Source organism: Mustela erminea, chromosome 17 (genome assembly GCF_009829155.1).
Source record: "Mustela erminea isolate mMusErm1 chromosome 17, mMusErm1.Pri, whole genome shotgun sequence".
In the NCBI taxonomy this organism is placed as follows: domain Eukaryota; kingdom Metazoa; phylum Chordata; class Mammalia; order Carnivora; family Mustelidae; genus Mustela; species Mustela erminea.
In genome coordinates, this window is record NC_045630.1 from 34,026,373 (window position 1) to 34,050,057 (window position 23,685).

A 23,685-nucleotide genomic window follows, 5' to 3' on the forward strand; every position below is an offset into this window, starting at 1 on the left:
CGAAGAATTTTTGGAGCTGTGGTAAAACCACCAGGTAATAATACATATTGGGGGAAGATAATTTGAAGCTATGCAACTATCTTATTTCGATGAGTTCATGACTGGGAACACTGATTTCTGTAACTGTGGGACAGAGGACATACTTTGGAGGGAGATAGACATATGATAAGAGCTCTGGGGTTCCTAGGACTAGGGGTTTGTGTGTGAGAATCAGGGAAGCCCATTCCTTTGCCCACCGTCAGTCTCCAGCACCTTGTTGCCAGACCTGGGAGTAGCTATGTGTTGAGACCCTAGCTGGGACCCCTACAGACATGGTCATGGAGGTGGTGGAAGTGGGGCGGGGGTACGTGCAGATGTGGTAGGAGAAAGGTGCAATTTGCATGGTTTCCTGGTCATGAGTTATTGGCCATCTTTTGCAGGGGAAGGGTCAGGAACCCCATCAGCTGTAAGAAGTCAGGCTGTCTTGTCTCATGGCCCTTCCTGCTGGCCCTGGGATGGATGGGAGTGGAAGGGTGGCTTCCAGCTTCTTTGAGGGCCTTCCTTCTGAGTTGAGACAGCAGCCTGCTTTCCAGCCCACTCAGGAGCTGCTGATAGCCTCCTCTTTAAGGCTGGAGCCTGACACAGAGCAGCTGGCTAGTCCACTGATTGTGCTTGATCTCGATCAACCCTCCTGCCCCCCAAGCACCCCAGATCCAGGAGGTCCGTTTGTAACTGGGACTCTCTTAGCTCTGTTGGGTTGCCAAGAGCAGCGACGCACTGATACAAGCTGCTGGTGTCCTAGCCTCAGGGCCCTGGGGGCTTTGGCCCTTCTATTTTTTCCTTCACAATTCAGCTTTAAAGACAGTTGCCTGGAGAAGGGAGCTATTTGTGCCTTTAGAGCTGAGGTTTGGATCGCCTTCAGGGTGTCCCTCGGGCTGGTTATCCTCCTTTCTCCTTTACTTAGTCATCTCTGGCCTGTCCAGCCTGGCTGAGTTGGTGGGATTCAAAGAGTGGCATCCCCAAATATCTCCTATGATTGATCATTGAAGGAATGATCTCTTTCAGCATCTTCAGCCTGTCTTTGACTGATTTGATTTCATGGATCTGTGACCTGGTCTATCTCACCTCTTCCAAAAAGCTTTCCTGGATATTAACTTTACATCTACCCAATTTTAATTTAGCTAATTTAACCTCAATTCTGTGCTGTCTCTGAAATTTCAGATGTAAACATTCATACTCCCTTACTAAAACGTCAGCTCTTTGAAGGCATCTCCCTCCTCCTTAAGTCCGTATTATTGATAGGCAGATTAAAAGATGAAAACAGAATTTTTTTTTTTTAATCCTATATGGTCCTTAGTGCCTTCTGACTCAGTTTGTCTTCTGGAATGGTCGAAGACCTGGATCAGACTTCCAGGAACCTAGGCTTGTCCCATCCATTCTCACCTGTGTGTGTGTGTGTGTGTGTGTGTGTGTGTGTGTGCTGGGTCGGGGTTGCCTGTTATTCCAACCCTGTGGCCAGCCCTCTGTGCTGCAGCTTGTCCAGTTCCCAAAAGAAATTAGCAGGAGGCAGAGTTACCCTTCCTCACAGGGCTTCGAAGAATTCCCCCTACCCCAAGGCAACGAACTCTTCCCTGTCCCTTCAGATGAAGGCTCCAGTGCCTACAATAAGGAAACCACGGACAGACATCTTCCATCTGTCAAGAAGGGGGGAAGCGTGCTGGGTCTCTCTAGGTCTTTTATTCTTTTCCTTGTCTCCTTATTTGCATTCAGTAAGGAGGTGACACATTCTAGAACATAACCTCCCTTTTTCATTCCAGGAATCTAATTGTTATTTCTGTGTTTGTGAAAGATAAAGGATTAGCAAGAATGCTTTGCATTAAGGCGCCATTTATAAATGCTTTATAATTATTTATGAAATTATCCCACATTTTATAGCATGGGAGATAATAACTTAAGTTGATGTATTAAACATGCACAATCATTATTTTAACAATATTAAATGCACCTCTGTAGAATAATCATTTCATAAATACGAAGAAAGCATTCAGAAGTGGCACCTTAATTTAAGACATTACAGGATTCGTGACACCCAAATCCACGACCCTTTTTCTTGAAGACAGATGGAGTTTCTTATCTGGCTGCAGTGTTCCTCTTTCGTGAAGTGAAAATGAATTCTTAAATTAAAAAATATATTATCGAGGTAATTTTGGCAATGTGATGAAGCAATGGGAGAGGAGATAAGCAGAATTTCCAGGGACCAGAACAAATTGGACAAACCTTATCTTTGCTTGTCTCCATCCTCCCCACGCCCAGGGTACTGGAAGAGTCATCTGGTCTCTGGGAATCCTGCAGTGTTCTGGGGAGGAGGTAAGAATGGGCTGATGGTGAAGACCGTTGCATTATTTCCCTCTAATGCCACGGCTTGGGGGGCTGTTTTGAGAAACCCTAAGAAGAAGATCCATTTTGCACAGCAGTAGGTTTCTGCAATGAGGGGCTATAAAATAAATTATTTTTTTTGCCAGGTTAGTGAATCCAAGGTAAGTAAGCCATGCTCCCCAGAGGTGCAGCACCACTGTCTTTTGCTGGTGGTGCCCTCTGCTGGCCACTGCCAGAATTTCAATACCATACATTCACCGTCTGCACGGATAGCGAAGCTCTTTTTAGGGTCTATGCCCTGTGCTAAGCGTTTGGTCAACATGATCTTATTCAATTTTCACAACAATCATTGAATGACAAAACTGAGCCTCAGAGAGTTTAGGCGCAGGCTCAACCTCTTAACCACTGCACTATCCTAAATCAGCAGGCCTGACCTCAGGCGGCCCATGATCCAGCTCCAGGCCCAGGGATGAGGGCAAATCTACTCTGCATTTAGAGACCACGCTCCACGGTCTTAATGAGTCTATTTAGACGTGCATCTTAGTCTCTAACTCAAGTCTAGTAGTATCTCCAGTGCAAGTCCTTTGGGAGAGATGGGGGTCTTTGAAATGTATACTCTGTATTCTCCGATCCAGTCATGGCCCCTGTACTTTCAAATCCTGGAAGCCACTGCGGACTCTTCTTTCTCTCTCACCTCATACGCAGGCCCCGTCGGGACCATCTGTTGGCTTCACCTTCAAAATATATTCAGGATCCAGCTGCTTCTTCTTCCTTTTTTTTAAATTTTGTTTCTTTCTTCTTTTTTTTCTTTCTTCTTTTTTTTCTTTCTTCTTTCTTTCTTTCTTTTTTTTTATTACCATATAATGTATTATTTGCCCCAGAAGTGCAGGTCTGTGATTCATCAGTCTTCCACAGTTCACAGCACTCACCATAGCACATACCCTCCCCAATGTGCATCACCCAGCTACCCTATCCCTCCCCCTCACCCCCCAGCAACCCTCAGTGTGTTTCCTGGGATTAAGAGTCTCTTATGGTTTGTCTCCCTCCCAATCCCATCTTGTTTCATTTTTTCCTCCCCTCCCCCCACAACCCCCTGCCCTGCCTCTCAAATTCCTCATATCAGGAGATCATATGATAATTCTTTCTCTGATTGACTAATTTCACTCAGCATAGTACCCTGTCGTACCATCTACGTCGTTGCAAATGGCAAGATTTCATTTCTTTTGATGGCTGCATAGTATTCCATTGTGTATATACACCACATCTTCTTTATCCATTCATCTGTTAATGGACAACTTGGTTCTTTCCAAGAAGCTGGACATTGTTCCAGCTTCTTTTTTTCCGAACCACTTCCTCCATTACCATCTTGGTCTAAGGCCCTGCCACTGCTTGTGGGTGTGACGTCAACAGCCTCCTACCTGGGTTTCCATAGCCGTCAGAGCGAGTCCGGCAGGACACCAGTGAAGGTGTACTCCTTCACCTTCTCATGGCACGTAAAAGCCAAAGAGTCTCACAGTGATCCAAAGAACCCTACAAAGTCTGGTCTCTGGTCACAATCGCCACCTCTCTCCCTCTCCTCCCTTTTGCTCACTCTACATCTGCCCATGGGCCGCCATGGCATTCCTTGAATATGTGAGTCGAACTCAGCCTCTGAACCTTTGCACTGGCTGATCTCACTGTCTGAAATGCCCTTCTCCCACATATCTTCGTAACTTGCTTCCTCACCTCCTTCAACCTTGCCTCAAATCCCACCTACTTAGTGAGGCCCACCCTGATCCCTCTATTTAAAATTACACTCCTCTGTGCCTCATTGCGAATCTTCTTTCCCTGTGTTGCTTTTTCTCCATCAATTTCTGGTCTGTTATATAAGGTACTTAGCGTGCTCATTCTCTATCTCCGCCATCTCCCCCACTAGAATGCAAGCTCCCTGAGGGCAAGTTTTTGTGTGTTTGGTATCTGTTTGTTTCCCAGCACTCCGGAAGAGCACCTGGCACAATGTAGGTCCTTAACCAACCCTGTTTCACGGCGCAGCATTGCTGCCTTGTCCCCAGTTGGTGGAGGATAGAGTGACTGTCCTGGTTTGCCCAGGACTGGCCTGGTTTTCATACTGAAAGTCCAGCATCTAGGAAAACCTCTTAGTCCTTGGCAAATCGGGACGGTTGGTTACCTGAATGACAGGCAAGAACGTCAGGAAGAAGGGACAGCTGTCCCCAGGAGCTAGTTAGATCTCCACCACCCCCACCCTGGCCTGAGCCTGCCTTCGCCCACATCACTAGAGGATGGGGTGGGGGGCGGGGAGAATGGCTCCATCTCAGAAAAAGCCTTTGAGTTATTGAAATTGCAGCTTATTATGAAGAAGAAAGCGAGTTTCTATTTCCCTGTAAGTGGCACAGGAGTAGAAAAATGATAGTGTAGTGATGTTCCAGTGGAACAGTTATTTTCCCGAGCCGGAGCAACAGAGTGCAATCTTTGACCACCCACCCCCTCCAGCTGAGTTTAGTGGCCGATAAATCTTCCTCGGGCCTCCCGGACCTGTGGCTGCTGCCTCCGCAGGGCCTCCCTGGCAGGCTCGGTCCTCATCTTCCCCACTGACCCCTGCTTCTCCTGACTCTGCTTTTTGGGTGATTGATCTGGGCCAGAGCCGAGGGCAGAGGTGAAGGGAGACTGAGGCAGAGGACAGGGAGGGGGTTTCCACTCACTCAGTCAGGCTCAGGGCGTGACCTTGAAGCACAGATGTAGGAACGTCTGCCTCGGGGCTGGGCTGGGGCAGTGACAGAGATACAGAGCAGGGAGCAGAGATCAGAAAGGTTTTAAAGCCCGTCGCATTAAGATGGTCTGGGAAGGCAGGCGAAGGAGAAGGCCGGGTCGGAAGGCGAGGCCAGGTCTGGGAGAACAGACGAGCACAGGTGGGCTTGTCTGTCCTGCCTGCCCGAGGAGGTATACCAGCAGAACTTTCTCTCCCTTCTGACGAAGTCTCAGTGTTTCCTGAAGTTGTTTGGTCCCTGAGTCTGCCTGGCTTTAGCCCACTGGCGCGGCCCCGGGGAGGACGCCACCCACCGGGGAGGTCAGCAGCAGACTTGTCTTGCTCACAGCTCTGGAGGCTGGAGGCCCAGGATCAAAGTGCGGGGGAGAGCGCTTCCTGGCTTCCAGATGGCCCTCGCACAGGGTCTTCCCAAGGGAGAGGGATGAAGTGGGAGGAGAGGAAACGGGCGCTGCTGTGTCTCTTCCTCTTCTTCTAAGAGCACCAGCCCTACTGGGTTCGCCCTCCCCCCATGACCTCATATAACCTTTCCACCCCCTTACAGCCCTGTCTGCAAACACAATCACTCTGGGGCTTGGGGCTTCAGCCTATGAACTTGGAAGGGGTGAGAGGGGCAGGGGGACACAGATATTCAGTCCAGAATCCTGCCTTCTCGCTGCTTCCTCTTGGTTCCTGGATTGCTACCAGAGAAGCGGTCTGAGACAATCTCACGCTCAGCCTGGATCGTGTCTCGTCCCCAGATATTTAAGCGGTTCTGTCCTTAGACCAGCAACATCAGCGTTCCCTGGGAACTACTCAGAAATGCAAATTCTCAGGCCCTACCCCAGACATCCTGAATCAAGGACTCCAAATCGGTTGTGTTTTAACAAACCCTCTGGGCAATTCTGGGCAAAGTCGGGTTTGAGAACAGTGTGGGTCCGTGCATCAGGTGTCACAAGCTGGTTTCTGCCCCTTACCTGGCCTCTTCCATCACCTGTCTTTCTGGACCCAAGCTGGGCCCTGGTTGGGGTGTCCAGTCTCAGCCAGTTTCCCTCACTGCTGGCAGAGCCTCGCCTTCTCCGTGTTTTGATGTCCTTCCCTAGTACCTGGTTCTTGTACATCACTGGGTCTGTATTTTCCTTTCTGCTCCTGAACCTGGATGCCCAGGCCAGGGCCCTCTGCTGACTGCCGGCCTTTACTGCCGGCTTTAGCCTTCACTGGCTTCCTCCCACTGCCCACTGGAGTTGACCACGGAGGACTTCCTTCCTCCATGCAACCTGAGGGCCTAGGCCACCGACTGCCGCCATTCCCCTCACAAACCTGTGTGTCCACATCAGCTTTGGGCCCAGCGGGGGGACCACAGGGGCCATCCTGGCCCAGAGTCCACCCCCCGCTCAGCCCGCCCGCCCAGCTGCAGCCATTCTCGTAGGCTGGACCCTGTCCTGGGCTATGACAGGTCCCAGGTTGCTCCTGGGGTGATGCCGGCACTTGGAATGCGAGGCCGTTAAACTCTGCAGGGTGTGGGCTGGGGGGATGGGCTGAGCTGTTGGCTGGGCTCCCAAGTCCTTAGGATTAAGGACAGGTGGTGGGTTTTTATTTCATTGTTATCAATTATAGGGGTCCTTCAGCAATTGCTGGCTGGGAATGAGAGGAATGAAGAAGCCTGTGGTTTTTGTCCTAATTTGTTTGGTTTGGGGCTGGACCCCGAGCTCGGGAACCACAGTAATTAGCCCAGCTGCAGAATTGGGCAAATGTAGCACATGGCTGTCATTGCTCCAAGGGGCCGGGCTGGCACCAGAGCCACTGGCTCCAACAAGGGCTTTTGTCAGCTGGGGGTGGGCTGCGATCGTAGCAGCGGATGTGGGGGGTGGCGGGGGGCGCTTTGCGTTCCCAGCCTCCCTCCCCGCTCTCTCTCCCACCCCTTTTGGCTGGTGGAGCTGCCCCATTGCCGAGTCTGGGGGTGGGGGTGAGGCAGGGAGAGAGCCCTGGGATGAAGAGGGCAGGGGCCAAAGGCGTGGTCGTGGGGACTTGCGGGAGAAGTGGGGGTCTGGTGTTGGAGGAGCAGGGGAAAGCTGAGAGAAGGGGCATGGCAGCCACGGACAGACAGAAGTCATGTGTAAGCCCAGACCTCGGGGAGAGGACATCAGCCATTTGCCAAGCCAACCAGAAAATTCAAAAGATGGGTCAGCGTGCAGGGGAGCGCCCCGGATGGGAGAAGGGGAGGCGACTTGGAGAAGGAGTGGGCGCTGGGCTACTGAGAAGGGCTCTGTGGCAAGCCGCAGCAGGGCTGGGGCTGAGGCGGTGGGGGCTCACGGAACTCCCACGGGGGAGCCCATCGCTTGCGTCTGGACGTGCGTTCACAGGGCCCGACCGTGGAGCCACAAGCTGTGGGACCCGCACGCGCTGGCCTGCGTCCCACAGCCTCCCTGGGGCTCCAGGACCTCCCTGGCTTTCCTGCTGCCCCTTTCAAGTGCTGCTCGAGATGCCACATCCTCAGCTTTCCAGTGTGAACAGTTAATGCCTTCAGGCACTTGGCTTCTGTGGGCTGCGGAGGGTCCAGAATCTGTGACATTTTGCTGACTCCAGTTCTTTGCTCTTAATTGTAGAAGGAAATCATAGCAGGAGGATTTAGGGCAGACATTGGAGAGAAACTCTGACTCGTAAAAGTAGGTGAGGCATAGAAGAACAGTGTGACTTATCTCAACCATCCGTCCAGAGCTCTGCGAGCTGACCTCTTCCAAGGCTGCGGAAGAACCCCCCCAACACGCCCCGCCACCACCACCCTGCCCCTCTCCCCAGCCACAGACATTTTAGGGCTCTGTGAGTAGACTTGAAACCAGATGCCTCCCTGGGAGCTAAAAACTCAGCAGCTGCCATTTACTTCTGTACTGAATTGTCTTCTTTGTAGGATGACCAGAGGGGCCGCTGTCCTAGGACCACAAGGAGGCACAGTGCCATTAAGAGACAAGTAGAGGAGTGGGGATGCTGGGCCTCTGCTATCTTGGGCCAGATGCCCCTCCACCTCTCCCAGGTAGAATTCTGTTGGCCACACATCCTTCCTCTTCCCGTCAGCAGACCGGAGGACATACTCTCTTCCAAACCCATGGCAATGGCAGCCACTGGCTTCTTCTCTTGCCCTTGCCATTCCTAAAGATTCTGGATGGACAGAGAGGCAGGGAAAGGGTTAAAACGCCCACACCCTGAGGGATGGTTAAGGCAGTGAGAGGCCAAGGGAGAAGTGGGCATGAGTCAGGGCAGGAGCCCAACGCTGGGCTTTGGGGTATGGCCAAAGCCAGGGCCAAGGTTTGGGGTGAGGAAGGTTTGGAGGAGGCATCCCAGGTTTGGAAGGGACATATCTCCAGGAAATCCCCCTCCAAACCTTCCTCACCCCCATTTCCTGGGAAATACCCCTCCAAACCTTCCTCACCCAAAACTTGGCCCTGGCTTTGGGCCACAAATACGGATGGGCTGCAGGCCAGAAGGTCACAGACTGCTGTGCTGGGGTTGCTTAATACCTTTGTAGGTACACTTTCATCCCAATAGTCTGATATCCTTCCGGGGGAGCCTCAGTGCACTGACCTCATTTCTGTCTCCCCCCTAGAGCGATCTGCGGTCTGCGTGAGGGGCAGTGATGTCTCTTTTGTTCATTCTTATGTTCTCTGGGCCTACACCTTAGCAGGAACTCACTAAAGTTACCTAAATGAATTTGCCCAGGAGGGAAATACAGTTGCGGGGCCTGGAGCTGGGTGTGGGGGGCTCCCAGCCATTTCTGCCCTGGGCTCTTCCCTCTAGTTTCTTTTTCTTCTTGTGTCCCCTCCCTTCTTCATAGTCTCCGGCTGTCAACTTTTATTTTTCCCATTTTCTCTCTTTCCTCCCCGTAGACCTGACCTGGTCCCTGGCTGTTATAACCACATAAGCAGAGGTATTCACAGTATGCCTGCTCAACGGGGACCTCCCGGAAGGCCCGGGCCTCGTGGGAAAACATTGAGCTATTGTGCTTGCCTCCCAGGGCTCCAGCTTCTCTCTGTGGCCTTCAAGAAGCACCAAGGTCAACTTCATCCAGGCAGCCTGCGCAGGTCCAGAATACGACTTTGTTCTGTCACCCTGACCACGCATCCTACCCCACGTTCTCACAGACAGTGAGTGGTTAGTGCCCTTTAGGTAAGACACAGATTTGTAGCGCAGGCAATAGACATTTTTGAGGAGGGATAATGGGATGAAGGGACAAATGTCAGAATGCCATCAGTGATTTGGTCAAAAAGTCAGTTTCTGGAGAATATCTGAAAATCACAAAATAGTTAACGTTAGCTGTCTATACCTCCTATCTCAACATCGCTGCCATGAAAAACAATAACCAATGTGGGTGCTAAATGAGCCAGGGATTCTGCAAGATTCTCCTCCATCAAGGAAATTGTTGGTTCCACATGCTGGTGTCCAGCGTGTAAGGTCCTTTTAAAGGAACCAGGCTTGCCTACACATGCAGTCCCATTTGGGGAACTAAAAAGCTATCCCAGGGTGGTAGGGAACCTTAACAATATGCGTCAGTGATCTCTGTCTCTTGGTCTTCACCTCCTTATATCATCCCTTGTCCTTTGGTATACACTGGACTTCTTGATTTGCTTCTAAAGAATAAAACATTGCACTTCCAAGACGAGGTTATAAAAAGACAGTGGTTTTCATCTCGGGTGCTTGTGGTCTCCTAATTTCTCACTCAGTTTTTTGGTTTTTCTTTCTCTCTCTTTCGCCCATTACCAGCTACCATGCTTTGAGGACCCTTAGACAGAGAGGTCAGTGTGATAAGGAATCGAGGCCTGCCAGGTAACCCATGCATGAGCTTAGAAGTGGGTCCTCCTAATAAAGCCGTTAGAGGAAGCCACAGCTCTGGTCTTCAACCTTACAAGAGACTTTGAACCAGAGGCATCCAACTAAGACATGCTCAGATTTACGACACACAGAAACTTTGAGATAGTAAATTTTCGCTATTTTAAGCCACTGAGTTTTGGGGTAACTTGTTACACAGCAGTAGATAACTAGTGCACCTGTATATCACCAGTTTTCATCTCATTTCATCGCCAATTGTCTCCACTGCCCCTACTCCCCATTCCCTAGCACCCTGACTCTAGCTCCCCACCCCCTAACCTCTCATTTTGATTCTTACTCTTTGGCTTCTTGTCCAGCTTCTTGGCTGGTTTTGACCTTGTCAAGTGGTTTTGACCTTGATTCCTCTCCAGACGCAGTGTTGGGGGTCTGCCTTTTGACACCATGCTTCATAAGCTTGTGTAAGAAACTCCTCCCTCCTAAACTTTCTCCCGGCCAAGCTCACCTCTCACCTGCTCCAGGTCCACACAGAAGCCAGATCAGAAAGTCAGCCTACTTCTAGAACAGGAAAGCTTAACCAGACACGCTGGAAAGATTTTCAGTGAAGGCTGAAACAACCTTCTTATCATGAGAAAATCCACCACATTCTCCTGCTGTTCCTATCAATCCAGACTTTCCTGCATTTGTTAGCTGATGGATGGCAAGTGGCTAGTCCATTACTTTGTAAAAACAAGATGTTGTTTTCAGATATTTATCTTTCCTCCCTCTTGCTCCCCGCTCCACCTCCAAGAAAAACTTTCATTTGTTAAGTCTAGTCAGTATTTCATTCATTATTATCGTTATTTTTGAAATTTAGACATTAGAATGATCAGGTCTGGGTTCCATTATGGGGCTCTTGTGACCTAGGGTAAACATTCTCTGTGACTGGGAGAGTATGTGGCTACTTTTCCTCAGTCACCCTGGTTTCATGATAGATCAGGCTGCAGAGTCAATCAGAGGCCAACTCAAGATTGGGTACAGAACCAGAACTGATTCACATTCATTGGATTGCCTACAGATATTGATGACTCAAATTCAACGTTTCCATGTGGGCTGGCGGGGAGGACCTAGCCTAGATTGGAAGCTGGACATGAAATTCCTCACCTCTTGTCACCAAGAAAATAGTACACTAACAGATGGAAATGCCAGGTAACAAGAGATAAGTCCCTTGCCCACAGAGGATGCATGGTAAATGTTTGCAGGAATGATGAACAGAGATTTTTTTTTTTTTTTAATTTATTTGACAGACAGAGATCACAAGTAGGCAGAGAGAGAGGAGGAAGCAGGCTCTCCGCAGAGCAGAGAGCCCCATGTGGGGCTTGATCCCAGGACTCTGGGATCATGATCTGAGCCGAATGCAGAGGCTTTAACCCACTGAGCCACCCAGGTGCTCCTGAACAGAGATTTTTAAGGCCACTGAGGACCTGCCTGGCCCCTCTCGCCACTCTTCCTGGATGATTTCATCTAGGACCATACTGTAGTCTTCACCTATGACCTGAAAATTCCCAAAGCATTATCTTCAGGCCATTATCTCCAGGCCTTGAACACTAGAGCCACATATCCAACAGCTTTAGACAAATGCCCTTGATTGTTGCTCAGAAACAGAAAGTCCTTTGTGTCCAAAATTGAACTTACTGTCTTTCCCCCAAAGCCGCTCCTCATCCTGTCCCATCTTCTGGAATCTCTCTACTTTGCTCAAGCTAGAAAACAGGAGTCAGATGTGAGTCCTCCTTCTTCCTGACCCTGCCCTTGTGATCAGTCATCGAATTTGGCTGGTGATTTCTTGCATAGTCCTTGAAGGGGGCCATTGCTGCCTACCTCCCTTATCACCCTGGTGTCTCTCCTGTGTTACTCCTAACTGGCCCTTCTCTTCCAGGGTAGGTGTGGCCAATTCATCTCCAGATTCCTGCTGGAAAGCTAAGTGCAAAATGCAGTTCTGTTCACAGCATTTCATTCATTCATTCATTCATTCATTCATTCATTCGAGAGATAGAACACGTGTGCATGCAAGTGGGGGGAAGAGCAAAGGGAAAGAATCTTCAAGCAGACTCCCTGCTGAATGCGGAGCCTGACGGGGCTTAATCTGGCCACCCTGAGATCACAACCTGAGCTGACACCAAGAGGCAGACACCTAGCCGACTCACAGCACTTTCCTGTTTAGAATGATTCAAAGTGGGGCTCTACGCTCGACACGGAGTCTGCCTGAGATCTTTCTCCCTCACCCTCCGCCCTTTCCCTCCTTCATGTGCTCACTCTCTCTCTCTCAAATAAATAAACACATCTTTGGAAAAAAAAAATTCAAAGATTTATTTATGTATTTATTCATTTTTGCCCTTGGGTCAACGGCCCAAACTGTGAGTAGAGGCTGCAAAGCCTCACCTGGTTTGCTCTTCCCTGCTTCCCTCTCCAGCTTTAGCTGCTTGTCCATAACATACCTTGAATCTTGTGTTTCAGGCACAGAGAACACCTTATGGCATTCTAACCCCTTTGTACACAGGACTTCCTTGCCCGGGAATTAGCCCTCGGCTTGTTACTCGGCCTGGGTTCCTTCTCTTTGTCCTTTCGAAGTCAGCTTAGCTGCCACCTCCCCTTGAGGAATGGTCGCTATCCCCCAAGTCTGGGGTGGCTATTTCCTGGTGGGCCTTGACCGCACCCTGGGCTTCTCTGCCATCACAAATACCTGCTTGTTTCTGGGGCAGCCGGGGCAGCCTTGTGGCCAGAGCCTCGGACAGTGCCTGGTCTGCAGAAGGGGACTGGTAGGTAAATCATGAGGCCCCAAAGGAATGTGCCAGATCTACGGAGGGGAGGTTCTTCCCCTTCTAGCTGCTGGTACACAGTAAAAACCTCTACCTGCCCCATTCAGCCAGTGGGGAAAATGAGCCAGGAGAAAGTACCGGACTCAGGATCCAGAGGCTGCTGGTTTGAATCCGACTCTGCCTCTTACCAGGGGAAGTTACTGAACCTCTAAGCCTGAGTCTGTTCCACCGTGAGGCAGGAACCCTACCCCTGGGCAGACAGGGCTGGTGGAAGGAGCACACAGACAGGGCTCGCCAAAGAGCCCAGCTCAATAGATGCCTGGTTAGAACAGAGTCCTCCCCTCTGTTCCCACGGAAGCCTGAACCCAGGGCAATGAACTTGAGCTTTCAAGAGCAAGGCTGACAGAGCAGACTTGATAAGCACCCTGGTTGTCGGATATGATAATAATAGTCTCATTTATTAATATAAAGGCCCGCTAATAGAGGCGGCGCTTTTAATTAGCCAGCACGGCCACAATATTAATTTTTATCCACAGTTATTTAAGTCCGGGAGCCTTCCTCCCCTCTTCTGTTAGCACTTAGCTGCAGGGCGATTGAGAACATTTGTAATTGGATTTCTGTGCAGGACTTAATTATAAGGAGACAATAAAGCCCCTGAAATGCGGCAGGTTCTACCCTGCTAACTATTATTTTCCAGACACACGCTCAGGCCAATGAATGCACAGATTTATCTAAATTATAATTTTTAAACTTAACAAAGCTTTCCTTGCCCCGCCCCGCAGGACCGAGGGGAATCTGCCGGGAGCCCGGATTTGCAGGGAGGAGGGCGCGGAGGACGCAAGCTTCATTCCTGTAATCGAATGCTTCGCTCCATGGGCCACCAAGCGGCTTCCCCAGGCCCCTCGGGATCTCGGAACTGTATTTTCTTCCCTTGGCCAAATGGCTTATTAATAGAATGGGCTTATTTATATCTCACCCAGAAAATCCCAAAGTGATGCGGCAACAGGGAGATATCGAGCCAATTAGTTGTGGGGCTTGTTGTCGTGGGGGGAAATCTAGTTATTAATTTACTGCCCTTCACCAGTGGCAGAATCGATTCCAAGGAAACCAAAAGGAAAAGAAGAAGAGAAAGAAAACCACGTGCTGTAGACCATCTGGGAAAACTCAAAGAGAGAAGGCTACACCATTTCTACCTTCAGCAAAGCTGTCTAGCCATAGGAGGGCAGGGAGCCGGAGGCCTGGTCCCCCGTCAGCTGGGTGTGCTGTGAGCTTCAGCCTCTCCGAGTATCCATCGTGCAGGCCTGACTGTTACCTCGGTGAGCACATTCGGTTCTCACCACACTCTGCGAAATGGGCTTATTTCACCCACTTCAGGAAGACACATCGATTCGTTCATTCAGTATGAATCCTGTAGCTTTGGAGAGGCAAGAGTGGACAGGGGAGAGAGGCTACCCTCTTAGAGGTTCCTTTCCAGCCCAGGGGGTGAGTGGCCCATGGCCATCAGCCAGCATTCGTAAGAACCCAGGTAGGTTCCGGCAACGACCCAGGTCTGGGGCATCACTTCGCCTTCTCCTGGCTGCCAGGTTCTGCGCATGCGCGGCTGGCTACACAGCACACCCTGTGGAGGTCTACCTGCCATCCTAACTGGGCGCCATCAGAGAAGGAAAAGGGTTCCCCAAGGGGTACAGCTCTGTGAAGGACCTGGAAGAGGAGGGTCTGCCGGGATGAGGGGGTGGGAGATTACCTTCTGCTCCCCTCGGAGCGGTGGTGGAAGACGAGTTCAGAAATACAATATTGTTTTTTAAAGAAAAAACTACGATCATCATTTTGCTTGTGGAAACTGTTCAGATCACATTGTAGCATATCGTGAATGGTTTTCCCAATCATTAGAAATTCTCCGTGGCTGTAATGTGAAATGCTGGTATAATATTCCATCTCGTAGATAAACCACAGTTTATTTAACTTTCCAAAACTCGTGGATATCCAGACCTTGGTGAATATTTAATTTGTTTGTAGTTATTATTATAAATAGAAGAGAGGAACATATATGTGTGTCCTTATTTTCACTTGCTCAAAATCAAAGTGGAATGATTGCAACAAAGAGAATGAATTTGTTAAAGATTCTTGAGGCTTCTTGGCACACTGGCCCTAGAAACATTGTACAAATTTCTTCTGGGCTGGTGATGCGTGAGAGGCCTTATCATTATGCCTTAACTTCATCAATACTCCGCATTGACTTTTACAAGTATTTGCTAATTTGATAGGGTGAAAAAATATATTTCATTGCTGTGTTTTCTTCCAGGGTATTGACTGCTAGTGAGGCTCAACATTTCTTTGTATGCTTAAACCATTACTTGTATTTCTTCTGCAAATAGCCTATTCTTGTTCTTTGCACATTTTTCTTTTGGGTTTAGAGGTTTTTTGTTATGTATAAATGCTATTTTATATTTTAAGAACATAAATTTTTTGATGTTTTTGTTGCAGACATTTTTCTCAGGTTGATTTTGCCGTTTATTTTTATTTTCTATGATGTTTTTTTGTAGAGATGGTTTGAATTTTTATGCAGCCAAATATATGTTTTTTTTTTCTTTGTGACTCCTCCAATTGCTTTTGTGCTTAGAAATTCCATCTCCACACTGAGATGGAAATAGTAATCTATATTTTATCCTAAGTATTTTATGGTTCTCTCTTTTTTACACTTAACCCTTTAATTCATTGGACATGTATTTTGTTCCATGTTGTGTGATAAGGACTTACAAGATTTGTCCCCTAAACAGTTAACCATTAATCCCACCATCATGTATTAAAGAATGTTTTCTTTCCCCATTGGCTTGGATGCCACTTTTATCACATGCTGATTTTTTTTTTTTAATATACAGTACACTGTTCTGAGCTGTCTTATTCTGTTCAGTTGGTTCTTCCATTATAATCACACTGTTTTAATTATTGTATCTTGTACATTCACATAATTTAAAATATGACATATTTGTATATGAAATGTAGCATTTTATTATCCGGTAGAACAAATCTCCCACAATGACTCTGTTTTAAAAAAAAATTGGCCATTCCTGTTCATTTTCCAGATGAATTTTAGAACCATGCTGTCTAGCTCCAGAAAAAAAGAAAAAGAAAAAAAAAAACAGAAAAAAAATCCCATTTGGGACTTGAAAGGGATCAGATTCAACATATATCTTAATTCATGAACCATTTGCATCTTTGTACTATTCAGTCTTGCCATTCGGGGAAAATGACATGTTCTGGGTTGTTTTTTCCCCCTCCTCTTTTCTTTGTTTTTGCACACTTAACTCTTTAATCTAAGTGAAATTTTAGTGTGCACTGTATGGTGAGGATCAAAACTGATTCTTTTTCAAAGACGATTTCCCACAGTCCCAGCGTTTGCTTCACTTGCACCTTCTCCAGTGGTTTACGGCGGCTATTATCATTTATTAAGTCCTTAAATACATAGTAGGGTCTGTTTCTGAGCTGCCTAATCCCATTGATGGGTCCATTCTTGTGCTAATGCTACACCATTTTGATTCTTGTCTGGTCTTCCACAGGAGGCGCTGGAAGCATGACCTCCTCCAGATGGCTTTTGGAGTCTCCGCCCCCTTCTTCCAAACCAGGATTCATTTCCTGTTATAAACACTCAGCCCCTTGGTCTGAGCCTCTCTGGTCCAGAAGCTTTTCAGTGACCAAGGGACTGGGATGGAGCGGTCTGATGCCAGGTTTGGGGGTTTTAGTTGAGAAAACACCAAGGGTGGTGGTGACTGAGGTGGGGTCCCTGTGTCTATTGCTTCTGTCCTTCCCACAGTTCAGAGCGCTCAGAGGCCAGATGTTGGCTGTGGGGCAGCTCCAGTCTCCAGGGCTGAATGAGGGAGAAAGCAGGGCCAGAAATTTCAGGGAGGTGGTGCAAGTTAATAATGCTTTGCTAGAAACCTCTTTCTTTGAGGGCCTGCTCTGCACCGGGCCTGGGCTAAGGACCTTACATACATTGCTCTAGTTTTCACCAGAACTACCTGAGCTAATATCGCATTTTACATATTAGAAGACTGAACTAGAACCTCAGCCCCTCCCACAAGGGAGGGAGAATTTACCAAGGTTTGGGCTACTTTGAGCCCTGTCCTGGTGACAGAATAAGGTGATGTGGGGTCCAAATGTTTGCAGCTGGTCATCTGAGTTGAAGGCTCAGTGGTCCTCTCTCCATCCAGGCTAATGGGGTTACGTTGGGGGGCCATGTCATTCTTGGCCATGGCAGAAGCTCGGCTTCTGGTCCTGCCTCCCCCCTCCCTCCCTCTCCCCAGCCTGCTGTAGTTCCCTCCTCTCTGCCAAGTGGACAAGTTGGCCTTTGTAACCGCTAACTTCCAAAACTGAGAGTGTTTAGGGGAGAGCTGGTGTGCCCACCGATGGTGGGAAGCAGAGATGTGGGGCATGGGGGACAGAGTGAGCAGAAGGAACCTGTGAGTTGAGAAGCCTGTTGCTTAAAGGAGGGTTCTGTGGACCTGATCACATTCTGTCCAAACCAGTGGATGAAATGGCTAAAACAGCCAGAATTTAAAAATAATACACATTTGTTTATTTCATCTTTCATTAAGAAAAGACTACAATCTAAATTTGTGTCTAATCTTGGTCAACAAACAGGGAGCCCAAGGTCACTTTACTACCCATGCAGTCTGTGCGTCCTTGACACCGTGGGATCCCCCCCTTTTCCACTCGAGTTCAGTTCCCATTCACATACCCGAGTATTGACATACCTCCCACGTTTAGCTCATCGTGGCCTATAGCATTCCATCATATCGATGATCCACATTTTAGCAAAACGTACGCTGTCTGGAATGGGCAATGCATGAGCAGACTGATAACGAAAGATCTGGCCATGAGAACATAAAACTTGGCTATGGGGGGATTTTACCTTTTAGAGGCATGGGGACTGTCATAATGCAGATTATCATTCCGATAATGAGACGGGTAGAGCCCTGGGCAGGGAATCTCACTATCTAGGTTCAGAGCTTGGCACTTTCTACTGTTGACTTTGTGTGTCTTTGATACTTTCTTCCCCTGGTTCTCAGATTTTCCTTGATCTCTTATGATTCGTGGCAATCATGAAACCACAGAGATGGAAGGACATCACAGTGACTTTGTTTAACCCTCTTGTTTTACAGATGAGAGAACACGGGGCCCTGGAGGTCAAGTGACTTGCTCAAGGTCACAAAGTCAGCCATTATCTTTGCAGACGCCACCCCAACCAGCCTCATGGCTTTGTGACTCATGTCAGAGGTTGGCACTCCCTTGAAGTAACACCCTTCATTATTACTCGTGCCAGTCCCCTGGCAACCTTTGGAGGGTTTTTCCCTCTGAGTTGTTGACGGCGTGCCTCCTGGACTTCTGCCTCTCGTTCTGGAAGCCCCATAGCTCTGACTTGACCAGGCTTTATAGAAGAGGGAGAGGGCCATGAGGTTTCCACCTGGGCTCTGGGGCTGCCTTGTTTCCTTACAGGACCCCTGCCTCATGTCTTTCATCTTTTCCATCTGTCTGAGCCATCCTTCAAGCTGCTTTTGGAACAGCCTGAAGCAGCCACATATCGCTATGCTGCGCGGGCCGAGCCTGGGAGCTATTTAGCTTATTGTAATTATCTCACCATCTTGCTATGTTTCTATCTCAGTTCACAGAAAGCTCTAAGTGAACAAAGACCCTGGCACAGTGGGCTAGGGTAACAGGGCAGGGTGGGGTTTGAGCCCCTGGAGATTTGGCTGGATCAGACAATCCATAGGTCTCAGGTCCTGATGGAGCCTCTCCTAGGGAAATTGTCTTGTATGGTAGGGACTGGAATGAGACCCTAGGAGCAGGTCTTGCCCATGTGACGGTTTCATAGAACAATGGCAAGTCAGTGATGTTGCTGAAGCAGAGAAGGGACGGCTCCACAAAGGAAAGAGACCAGCTCAAGGTTGAGGAGGAGGGAAGAGTGGCTGTCTCTGGTAGGTGGGTGCGTGTCCTTTTCCATCCCCTATAGGGACCAAAGGAAGGCGACCCTGAAAGGAAAGGCCGGCATCCTGGGGGATGTGGGGGTGGGGCTCAGAGAGAAGAGAGAATCACTTCATAGTTTTCCAAGTTCAGAATTTTCTAAAGACTGGGATCAGAGAACATCAGAGGAAGTTTCCTCAAAGGGGATGTTTTGGACCAGATCTGTGTACTTTTGTCCACTGTCCCCTGGCTCTTTTTTGCATCTTACATAAAATGCAATTTTAGGGGTGCCTGGGTGGCTCAGTGGGTTAAAGCCTCTGCCTTCAGCTCAGGTCATGATCTTGGGGTCCTGGGATCGAGACCTGCATCAGGCTCTCTGCTCAGCAGGAAGCCTGCTTCCCTTCCTCTCTCTTTCTCTGCCTGCCTGTCTGCCTACTTGTGATCTCTGTCTGTCAAATAAATAAATAAAAATATTTTAAAGTGCAATTTTATTCCAGGGCAAAGACTCAGAGAAGAAGGGGGAAATGGCAATGGCAGGGCAGGAATAAGGAGAGGACAGTGATGATAGGAAGCCCCGGCTGGTGGGAAGAAGCTGGATTCCAGCCTCCCTAACACTGAGGCTAAGGTCATGTTGGATCCCCCTTCCCCAGAGTTCCTTGAGAAGGTGACATAGAGGCATTGTCCCTGGAAGTTTTCCACGGCCTGGGTGGACAGAGAGCTAGAAGGGGATAAGAAAGAAAGGAAAGGAGCGCCTGGGTGGCTCAGTGGGTTAAGTCTCTGCCTTCGGCTCAGGTCATGATCTCAGGTCCTGGGACTGAGCCCCACATCGGGCTCTCTGCTCAGCAAGGAGCCTGCTTCTCCTTTTCTCCCTGCCTACCTCTCTGCCTACTTGTGATTTCTCTCTCTGTGTCAAATAAATAAATAAATAAATAAAATCTTAAAAAAAAAAGAGGTAAAGGAAAGGTGCCATATTTAGTCCCCACCATGTCTACGCCATGTCCCGTCTATCTTTCTATTCCTTTCTCTCTTGGTTCTAGAGGAGGGACATGACCTGTTCCTCTGTCTTGGTACCAACTGTCTTGTCGGCAGATCAGCTCTCACCAGCACAAGCCCCATTCATTCTCAAGATTCTCTCAGCTCTTCACCAGATGAAAACAAGCAGAGTTTACAATAGAACAGACCTGGGACCAGTAAAGTCTATAAATCTCGTATGTCATGGGCATTCCTGGTCTTCACTCAAGTATAAACGGATTGGGTGCTCCGACCTCAGATTCCATGTCTCTCCTCCTTCCTTGTGAGGTGGCAATAGGGGGGTCTCTCTCTCCCTCTCTCAACGCCCCCACCCACCCACCCCCAATAGCCTGAACCACCTTGGGGCCTCTCCCTTGCTCTCAGTCTCCTAGCGCAGCGGGAATCTTGCTGGTTCTCTGGAGATGGAAAACGAGTAACTTAGGACCCAGTGATTTTTGTTTTGTTCCTCACATTGCTCTAAAGCGACCGTCTGCCCTGGACTTCTTTTTTTTTTTTTTTTTTAAGATTTTATTTATTTATTTGTCAGAGAGAGAGCGAGCGAGAGCGAGCACAGGCAGACAGAGTGGCAGGCAGAGTCAGAGGGAGAAGCAGGCTCCCTGCGGAGCAAGGAGCCCGATGTGGGACTCGATCCCAGGACGCTGGGATCATGACCTGAGCCGAAGGCAGCTGCTTAACCAACTGAGCCACCCAGGCGTCCCTGCCCTGGACTTCTTGAATCATCTCCTGACACGGGGAGGCTACTGAGGATTTAGAGAAAAGAGCGGAGGCTGATCTGGCGGATGGATGTTTGCGCATGGCAGCTCCTTACGGGAACCTAGAACGCCCCTCCTGCGCGGCTGGAACTCTATGAACAGCAGCTGTATCCTTCATTCTCAACTTTGGAGTAGATCTGGGTCCCTTGGACTATTGCTTCTTTGCTATTCCAACATTACCCTTTCTGATTTCACTATCACCATGCTGGCTCCATTTTTGGTCCTTGTTCTCTCCATGGTTCCTCGGATCAAATGTTGAGTTTTGAACTTGGATTCTAGTCTGGCCTTTGGCACTTCTCTCCACTTGGCCTCCACCTTGGCTGTGGGTCAGAGGCACCCCTGTCTGGTAGGGAGGGTGGTCCCCAGGTGGGACCTTATTCTTTGGAGCCCTAACAGTTCTCAGGGGCAATTCGGGGTGCAACATGGGGGGGGTGGGAAGGGGTGGAGACCTGGGGCGGGAAGGGGAGGCAGAGTGGGTCGGGGTTTGACTCCCTATCTCTACCAGGGCAACTCCACTCGGATCTGGATTCTGTATGAGCCTTTCTATGGTAAAAAGTTGGAAACCATAGATCTTTTAAAAACCCCTTCAATTTATAAAGAAGAAAGCAGAGATGGAACAAAGAAAAAGAATTTGTTAAGGTCACCTCAGTGATTTACTGGCAGCTTAGGGCTTTAGGAGGAGACAGGCCCAATGACTGGGGCACACTCCTGAGCGCCTTGACCCTGGAGCATGATCCACACCTCCAGGAGTCTTGTGGTTTCTGTGTTTTGCCCTTGTTCTGCTGGGAGAGGCCTGAGGGCCCAGAAAGCTGTCACCAGCTGCCTCTGAGCTGTAAGGACCATCCACCCCTTCTGCTTCGAGCACTGTGTGCTGGAACCGGCGAGGCCCCTTTAATGAGTCCCGAAGACCCCTGACGGCATAGCTTGTGAAGACCTGTGGGGTCAAGTCCCACGGAGGTCATTAACCTCAGTGTGATTCTGGGTGTGCTATATATAATTTCTCTGACCTCGGCTTTCTCGTCTCTAAAATGGTAGTAAGCAATATTTCCTCTTCTGACGTTTATAGGAGTCAGTCTGATCATGTCTGGGTGGCTTTCCCCACAGGAAGCTCGCCCGTGTGCACACCCTGCCTCCTACACTACCTTACCATAACACTTTCAACCTTAAGGTCAAGGAAGAAAGAACTCAGGCGAACTGGCCAAGAGGAGTGATCATGTCTGTTCCCCTTCTCCTCCATAGGCGTCCTCACCCCCTTATAGGGAAATGGAAACTAAGAGCTGCCTCTAAAGTAAAGGAAGAGGAGGTGGGTCCCTGTCATTCCCCAAGCTCAAGGCTCACGGTTATCAGTGGGGACTTAGCTCCCATCGTGGTTCTGTGGTCTTTAAAGTCACCAGGGGTCATCTTGGGTGGAGGTGGAGTCGGGCACCTTCCTACCCTCTGGGGTCCATCACCTCAGGCTTCCCTCCCATCTGGCTGGGGGTACCTTGGACACTCACCAGCTCTCCAGGCTCAGCATTTCTAAAATGCATCCTCAGAGTTGGGGGCACTTGAGGTGACACGTAGGAACTGAAAAATGGAGCCAAATGAAGATGGGCAGCTACGGAAAGACAAGACTGGGAAGATGGACCTGGCAGCATGGAATTCCACGTGATTCTTGGGGATATAACAACGAGGCTTTTTTTTTTTTTCTTTTGTACCAGTTTTTGATGTGTGCTTCTGGTGTATGATAATAAATGGGCTAGGATAATGGACATTTACGAATGTCTAAGAGAAAGACCAGAGATGGGGATGATTTCCAGTTTTTCCCACTTCCCATTATTCCCCATGATGACTCTCAGAGTCAGGCCCTCTCCCGGGGTCTGGAGCTGGAGCCCTCCCGGCCCCTTGGTCATGTTTTGCTCTGAGGTCACTCCACACCTCCATGAAGAAAAGTCCCTTTTCTTCTTTGCTTAACCAGCAAAGGTTGGGAGTTTTCAAAAAGTAATTTCTACCAGGAAATTAAGAGTAAAAGAACCCAGGTTTTAAAAAGCATCCAAGTATAAACGTATGGTCGTCAGGGGCTGGGGGAGAGAAGCACGGGGAGTTGTTTAGTGGGGCTGGAGTTTCCGTGTGACAAGATGAGAAGAGAAGGGACGGATGGCGATGGCCGTACAACAGGGTGAACATACTTCATGCCCCTCAGCTGTACACTGACCCATGGAGAAGATGGTCACTTTTGTTAATGTGTATGTCATTACAATTAGAAAAAAAAAAAAAAAAAAGGAAAGCCTCCAAGTGGATGGATTTACGGATCCTTGACGTAGGGTTTAGCTTCACTGTTTGAGAGTGGGTTGACTTGTCATTTCCTCCCTGTGATGGTTAATTTTTTGGAGCAACTCTGTGAGGCTATGGTGCCCACTTCTTTCAAACATCAGTCCAGGGGTGCCTGGGTGGCTCAGTTGGTTAAACGTCTGCCTTTGGCTCAGGTCATGATCCCAGGGTTCTGGGATCAAGCCCCACACTGGGCTCCCTGCTTGGCGGGAGCCTGCTTCTCCCTCTGCCTTTGCTCTCCTCTTTGCTCTAAAATAAATCAATACAATCTTTAAAAAAGAGAACAACAAAACCCACCAGTCTAGGTGTTGCTGTGAAGGTACTTTTTAGATGTGAGTAGCATTTATAAGCAGTAGACTTTGAATAAAGCAGATTGCCCCCGATAATATGCGTGGGACTCCTCTAAATGTCGAAGGCCTTAAAAGCAAAACTGAGGTTTCCCAAGGAAAAATAAGTTCTGCCTCCACATGGCCTTGGGACTTAAGACTTCAACGTTAGCTCTAGCCCGAATTGCCAGCCTGCCAGCCTGCACCTTGGACTTCAGACTTGCTAGCCCCCAGCCCGGCATGTGAGCCAGTTCCAGAAAGTCTCTGTGTCTGTCTCTGTCGATCTACCCCTCCTACACACACACACACACACACACACACATACACATGCACACACACGTACCCACACCCTATTGCTCTATTGATTCTGTTTCTCTGGGAAACCCTGACACATACACTCACCTGGCACTAGTTGGGGATGGAGGTGCCCAGATTTCCCCCTGAGGGGAGAGGAGGTACCCCTCCAGGTCTGGTAAGCCCTTCATTTCCTCTCCTACTCTGTTTCTCTGGCTTCTCACTGGGCATCAGCCCTCCTGGGGTATGTGCCCTCTGCCTCCAACCTACGTACCTATCTCTGGTGCCCCTGCCCTGGACCTAAG

At 49.0% G+C, this 23,685-nt stretch overlaps 1 long non-coding RNA gene across 1 annotated transcript; it reads right to left on the reverse strand.

The window, feature by feature from the left end:
- Window positions 1-9,286: 9,286 nt before the first annotated feature.
- On the reverse strand, window positions 9,287-11,861 carry LOC116576536. The gene is made up of 3 exons (XR_004280199.1): window positions 11,771-11,861; window positions 11,588-11,652; window positions 9,287-9,375 (listed from the first exon to the last, which is right to left on the reverse strand). It is a non-coding gene; the product is annotated as an uncharacterized LOC116576536 (long non-coding RNA).
- Between the last annotated feature and the right edge of the window lie 11,824 nt (window positions 11,862-23,685).